This window comes from Athene noctua, chromosome 1 (genome assembly GCF_965140245.1).
Source record: "Athene noctua chromosome 1, bAthNoc1.hap1.1, whole genome shotgun sequence".
NCBI lineage: Eukaryota > Metazoa > Chordata > Aves > Strigiformes > Strigidae > Athene > Athene noctua.
Window position 1 is genome coordinate 255,982,775 of NC_134037.1, and position 7,558 is coordinate 255,990,332.

The window sequence follows — 7,558 nt, forward strand, 5'->3', positions numbered from 1 at the left end:
GACAAGACTATGTTGGCTGCATGCAATGCCAGCAGCAAGCTTCCTGCTGTGCTGATATTACAGCTACACAGCTTGACCTAACTTGGATGACGGCTTCTCTCTACGTAAGCAGCCACTTTGACACCAGTATCAGAGGTGCAGAAGATGGTCTTTGTGTAGGTAATCTGCAGGCCTGTCCTGCCACCTGTGAGTGCCTGTGGTTTCACTACACCGATACAATGCATTTTGAATATCCCACGCTTTGAGAAGTGTCAGCTCTTAATAAGCAAGTATTTTCATGAAGTTATGGCTTTGTGCGGATGTGCTAGGTTCTTGGATTTCTTTAACATTTGTAGTGCTTGAGAATAAGGATGTGAAAAATAGGTATTTCTTACTATTTTTGCTCTCCTTCAGCCAGTAAGAAATTGACTCATTATCGTCAGACTGCTGTGACACTCATGACACTGAATGTGAAAATACTTGCTATTTGCCGTGCCTTGTATCAAGTTAGCTACATCCATTTTGAATAAGATTGTGCATTATTTTCTTAGAAATCCCTGTGTCTGTCTATCTGTCACTTCTTGTGTGTGACAGCGGCACTGGTGCTAACGTGAGGATGGGCGAGTTCTCAGGGTGTGCTGTCACCATTGCTGCCCCCAGCGACTGTCATCAGATGTACTTGTTTGCCTCTGGCTGATGGCAGTATGTGAGTGTCCCTGCTTTCTTTATTTGCAGAGTTGTACAGAGAAATGTCAGTCAGCCTGACAGAGCTCCTATGTGCCCAACATGACATGTTTGGATTCCCAACTTTTATTGTGGATTGTTGGCCAAGCCACAGGCTGAAGACCAGCCAGAGCATTTGCATCCTGCAGGCCAAAAGGGATACAGCTGCAAGAGTTGGTAAACTTAGAAGTGAGGAGGTACCACTCTGCTTTGTGATGGTGCAGATTGTGACACGGCTTCACCCTTTGGTATCCCTCCAGCTCTTTGGAAGTTGAGGAGAGGGGCTAAGCTTGGCTGTAGGGAGCACAGAGGACTGGAAATAAACTACTGCCCACAAAATAGACAAAATAGAGAGACATGGGTGTCTGCAACTTCAATTCACCTTTTTTTAATAGTCTATAGTTTGTTTATATAGCTTCTATCAGTAAATGATGTGTTACCTGGAGTAGCTTAAAATGGGATACAAGCTGTTGCTCAGGAGAATAATTACAGGTTTGGCAAATAAGTCTTGCAGTGAACAAGTAGGGGCCCAATATATTTAACTTATCAAGGAAGGTTAATAGATAACATCATAGCTAATAAATGCTTACAGGGGAAACAGAGCTGATCATCAGCCCAGCAAACAGAGGTACTAAAAGTCAGGTGTTTTGAAAATTAATATATACAGAGAACAAATAAGCTATAGCTGTTTAACAACAAATGTAATAAATCATTCAAATCTATCAAGGGCTGTGGTGGAGTTGCCATCACTGGAGTTGGGCAATTTTCTAGCTGGCTCTGGCACAAGAATTGCTCAGGGAATCCTGCAATGGGTTTATGAAGGAGATGTGGCCACATCATCCTGACTCCTTCTTGCTCTGTGATCAGAGAAATTGAAACACAAGATGACTTTTAACTTCCAAAGTTGTCAGTCTAATTTTGCATCGTAAACTGCATGTAAAGCAACAGCAGAAAATTTTTCCTAGATTTGTTCAAGCTGCTGAAATAGGACTGAGTCATTTTAGAGTTGTAGAGGTCCAGGTGTCTTGGGAAGATACGGAAAACCACCAGGTTCACCAATGGAGCTTGGAGAAAAAAAAAAAAAAGAAAATGGATTAAGGAAGCATTTTTTCCGTGGTTTCAGTCTATGAAAGAGCATTCTTTACCATTATTTTTAGTTTTCACTTTCTCATTCTTCCCTTCTCCCATAGCAGGTGTTTTTTTCCCCCACCAAATCATTGATTTCTTTGGAGTCACTTCTGATATGTGTTAAAATTCCCTTTAAAATATCAAAGCTATCACGGATTTCACTTTCCCCTCAATGGACAGGAGAGATGATCAGAGGGATAGAGCTGTCTGATGCAGCTGGGACTGTTTCACTTTGGGTTGAAATAACATAGGAAATGGCATGGACTCCAGAATATGCCGAAGAGCACAGCGTAACACCTGGAGCCTCTCAGGGATGAGGTGCAGCTGCAGGCAAGGAGAGGGGTTCTGGAGGGGAGTCTGTGCCCAGGTCTGCCCGTGACTTCGTGGGAGCTCCAGGGCGTTGCAGACATGGGGCAGGGACAGCCGTGGGGGTTTCAGGTGGCCTGAACCGCTGTGCAGAGGTGCCTGTCCCTGCTGAGTGTCTCACAGCACAGCCTTGCTAATGCCCTCATTTGCACCACTTCAGCTGAGAGCAAAATAGCACTTAAATTGTAAAATCAAATGTGTTATTTAGGTCAGAAAACCAGTGCATGCCAACACTATTGTACCCAGACTGATTCATGGCTAACTCTGGTTTCCTCCATCGCAGTGCATTATACCTGTAGACATATCTAACTAACTACTTTTAAAAAAAATTATCTCAGTTTGAACCTTGAATTTGAAATTTTGAGGGAGAACCCAAGTGTATTAAAAAAAAAAACAACCTAATTCCTTTCCATATCCTGAATGATATGGGCAGCATGTAATAAAGAAAAAGTGGAAGCTTTGACTACAGTATGAAATAAACCATACTTGACTACCCCTTCTGAACAGTGAGTTTTAAGTGAAAAGGCTTGCACCCTGTCTGGCTGAGAGTCAGGGTGTCTTGTGTGATGAAAAGTGTCGGGGAGTGCAGCTCAAGCAAGCTGAGGATTCTCTGCTGGTTGCTATGGCTTCTGGATGTGCTGTAGGTTGAAGCAGTTTGTGAGCATGTGTGTGTGTGGTGTGTATGTTTAGGTTTCAAAAAAAAAAAAAAGGCAGCATTTAATGGCAGCTGGGAAGTTATTAATGACCCATAACATTAGGAGGTGGTCAGGTGCAGTACATTAACAGAGCATCAGTTTTTATCAGTTCCCTCTGAATGACAGGTGGGGCAGGAGAAGTTGAAGCTGTTCTGTACGGGCTATAGAGAAACAGCCATGTGCATATGCAGAATTTTTCTGTATCTGTAAGAGGAAAGACACTGACATGCACTTCTGCCAATTATTCCTAATCGCTTCATTTGGATCAGCTGACTTGATCCAGCAGATGCTATTTAGCATGAGATGCACAAGCTAAATTGGTATATCTCTCTCATGGTAGCATCTCGCTAGGCTGATAATTTAGCTCTTTCTTCACCAAGCACATTTTGTTATTTGCACTTTAAGATATATATTCCTGTTTATACTTGAAATGATCCCTGGAACCTCTGACCTACCTCATTAAATAGAGAATATTTCTAAGGGCTGTGTAGAAGGACTGATATCACTTTAGCAATATGACAGGTGATAAATTTTAAGTACTGTCATAAGCTCCAAAGATATTAAAACTGATGTCTGCCCTCAGAGGATTTTAGAATCTGGAAAACATTGTGCATTCTTAAATGTACAGCAATTCCAACCCTGATGCTCTGTATGTTAGATGGGAAAAATTTCCAAAGCTATTAACTGTACAGAATCCTTACGATTATATTTAACAAAGGAAACATAACATATACAGCATGTGGATTTTTTAAAACCTCATGTAATTACCTTTTCTGTTATTCTCTTTACTTAATCAACATATGACAGTAATATAATATAAAATTATCATCTCTTCTATTGGTCTGTTTAGCGTGTAGGCAGAATAAATAGGATTTTTGGTATGGAGTGTACATGGGATTCCCTAAGGTCTTTCCTCTTACTAGCATTGATGACTGAAGGAAACTAGATCTTGCTGAGAGCAGACATGCTGTGACCTCTGTCTGGAGGACACCTGGAAAACGGAATCCTCAAAGCAACAGTCCCTTGACTTTGGGTTCACTACTCTATTTGTGGTTCTATTGCACCAATTCTTGCTCCCAGGATCACTTCTTGCTCCCAGTCCCAGTTCTGCATCAAGGTTCTGGTAAATCTCTTGAGCCCGCTTAAAATCCTGATCCTGTTTAGGGGACCTCTCACCTCACCCTGTAGGTGTTTAGGCATAAGATGGAATACTCCAAAAACTCAACATTTGCAGATCTGGTGACTAAGTCTGCAGTCTGTACTGTACTGGCACTTTACACAAAGATTTCCTTCTAAATCTCATACATTAATAAGGTTGCTGAGACTGTGGATTTTTGTCACTCAGTTACATTTCTCCCTCCTTTCCTGAAGCCCTCTATTAACCTTGGGATTCTATACACAGGTTTAAATTTCAGCAGGATAATAACTGCAGGAAACTGCATCCAATTGTGTGTGGGGTGTGGAAAATCAATTACAAGAAATTGACTAAAAGGCCAAATCAAATACATAAAACTCAGCAGTGGGATGATAAAACACAAGCAATGCAATGCCTTTTTTTTTTTTTTTTTTTTTTTTTGTCACAGAGTGTATCCATTTTCTGTGCATGCAGCCCTGAGGAAATAAGTAGAAATAGGGTGATTGCATCTTCCTAATTGCTGGGGGCTGATTTTTCAGCTGTAACATTGAGAGGGTGATTTTTTTCTTTTTTAATTAAAGAGGCTGGCAAAACAGAAGTTGATGTTAGCTCTAGCTTATTCATTAGGATAGTAGAGGTTTGTAATATCATCATTAAAACTGCTCCAAATGGAAAATGAATAGGACTGTCTGGGTGTGGAAGAACCAAGAGAGATGGTAGGAGATGGGCTGTTGGAAAGGCCAATGGCACCTGAGTTGGCAGCATATTAAGTTCCCAGCACAGCTTCATGAAGTCTATCAGGACACCCAGAACAGATAACAAAGGACAACCTAAAGCAAGAGACATCCTAACAGAAGGAGAAATCTTAAAAATAAAAAGGACAGATCACCAAGCTATCTACACCGTTAAGAGGTGATGTCAAGAAGGACAGATCCTTTGCAGCAGCATCCAGGTAAAAAGGCTAGATACTTTAACAAACAAATCCTAATGCTTCACAGAAATGGGATGGAATGGAGAGGCAAAAGATCAAAACCACTTTCAGATCTGAAACAGTACAAGAAAGACTCATCCAGACCCAGTGCCTGAAGGCTAACCCAAGGATGAGGATACGATGAGGGCTGACTACCCGGCATTCCTTTTCTGTCCTGTTGCTTCAAGGAAATCTGACCAAAGCACTGGGATATAAATGGGTGCAGGTATACAGGCTGTTTGAACATACAGCATGGCACTTGCAAGAAGGTGGGTGGGAGAGCATTGCTGTGTTTTAAAATAAAATCACTTTCCCCTCCTGTAGGTTTTACATTGAGTTTTGCTACACTGCTGCTAGAGAGAAGCACTGTTAATAACTACAAAATCTCTGGCTTAAGAGTTCAACTGCAGGTCTCCAAGTACAGTTCCTTTCCTCAGCATTAACTTGTGCGGTGTTTTGAACCTATGAATGATCATGTACAGCAAAGTTTATGTTTACCTTCTAATTAATTTGCAGCCTTCCCTGCAATCCTACTTCCACGAAGAAAAGAAATGCTGGCTCTGGCATAGCAGGTGATGGCCCTCTTACTTGTGTTGTGGATCAGGTAAAAAAATCATAGCTGGGAGCCTGGTTCCCAGTGGAAAGGGCAGCTGCCCCATTGCTAAAATGACTTCCAGAATGTGTAGGTGGTTTTTTTTGTTTAAAAAGAGTGCTAAAAACAGGATAAGAGTGGTCAAAAAATGATTAAAGCTAACATGTTCTGGCATTTCTGAATTACTTAGTGATTTTTTTTCTTATTTTGTAATACATTTATAAAAAGCTAAAAAAGGGGAAGATCTGAGAAAAAATATAAAGTTTCAGCTACTTGGCAACATGTCCTGGCACTACTTTTATATATATAAAAGGAATATATATTGTCTGTGTGCACAAACACAAAGACCTTTTTTCTCTTTTATTTTAACAGTTCAGAACACGGCCAAATGTCCCAATCTGGAAACCCTTCACCAGATGGACTGAGATCCACAGTATTACTTATCCTCCATATCTCTAATGTGTCTTGCCTGTTGAGGTAAGGCTTCCAGGATGAGGCCTGGCCACCATTGTCCTGGTTCAGCTTAAACCACCACAACCATCCAGAGCCTGAGCATCATTCTGCACGCAGGAGCCTTTCTTGTTGAACCCTGAAGCGCTATGCCAAGAGGGGGATAAATAATGATTAGAAGATGGAATTTGCTCAAGCCCAGCGCTGTCTTAATAAACACTTTTATTGCATCTTATTCTCTTTTCAAAGTCTTGTCTCTGGGCAACAGGCAGAAAAGTGGCTTCCTAGCTGCTGTTTTGGGTTCAAGTGATTCCTTCTGGAAGGGCACGTGAGCTGCTCCTTCCCTGGAGCATGAGTGAGGATGGTGGACAAGGGAAGACTTCTGGAAGGAGAAGCAGCAAAGGGAGAGTGTGGAGGATGGGGGGGAACTGATCAACGAGGAAGAAGACAGACAGTATAGCCAGGCCTCACAGGACAGCAAGAAAAGGTCTTCTCTTGGTGTCCTAAAGAGTCTACACAGAGGTTGCTTAGAATGGGGAAAGCTCAGAAAGTTGCTGTGAGCAAGATTAAAGGGATATGAAGCTGTGCTGAAAGGAGATGGTGGGAATATTTTAAAGTCTCTGAACTCCCAGAATTTGTTCCCAGGCTTTGTTCTAAATCCTGTTGTACTAAAGCCCACCTTTAACATCCCAGTTCCTTTTGGTCAGCTGAGAAAAGGTGCAGTCACACTGACTGATGTGGCCAACACAGGAGTCCTGTCCCATGTAATGGTCAGCACAGTGCCTGGTGCTGCTCTTGCAGGAACGTGCAGACCTACATGCTCCACTGAGCCATCGCATGTCTGAAAACAAAGAGTTTTGGGGGGCAGAAACTCTGATGTAGCCTGGCTGGCCTAGGTAAGGAGCTGGCTCTTGTGGTCAAGAGACCACTCTGTTAAACCTATCATCAGGCAAAAATGTCCACACTTTTATAAGAAATGCTTGCTCTGAGCAGCATATGGCTTTTCTTGATATTTGACATTTGTGACAGTTTTACAATTGGTTTGTGGGGGCTGTGTGAGGCAGTATTCAGCCATCACCGCAACATCATCACAAAACGAAGTCGTCAGAAGTATTCAGTCAGAATGGATCATTCCTTTGTCTGTGTGGGGCTAGGAGACATTAGACATGGGGAAACACTATGTCTTTTTGTTGTATTAATGAAAAATGAGATCCTGGTTCCGGTTAAGAGTGAGTATAAATGTGGGTTCTGGGCTTTGCTGTGTTATTAATAAAAGCTGCTTTAACTGGGCACAATATGGACATATAGTCAGACCTCGGGCTTAGCTCTTTGTGCAAGTGAAATGCTGTGGCAATACTTTTATAATGTGCCTCGAGAAATTATTTTTTTGTTATTATTAAAAATAGGCACTAATATCTTTCTGTGTAAAAATGTCCAGAAACATTATACTTTCTTAGAAAGAAAAAGGGGAACAAAAAAAAGCCTTTTTTTCTAAAAAAAATCCCAACCCTCATCTCTGC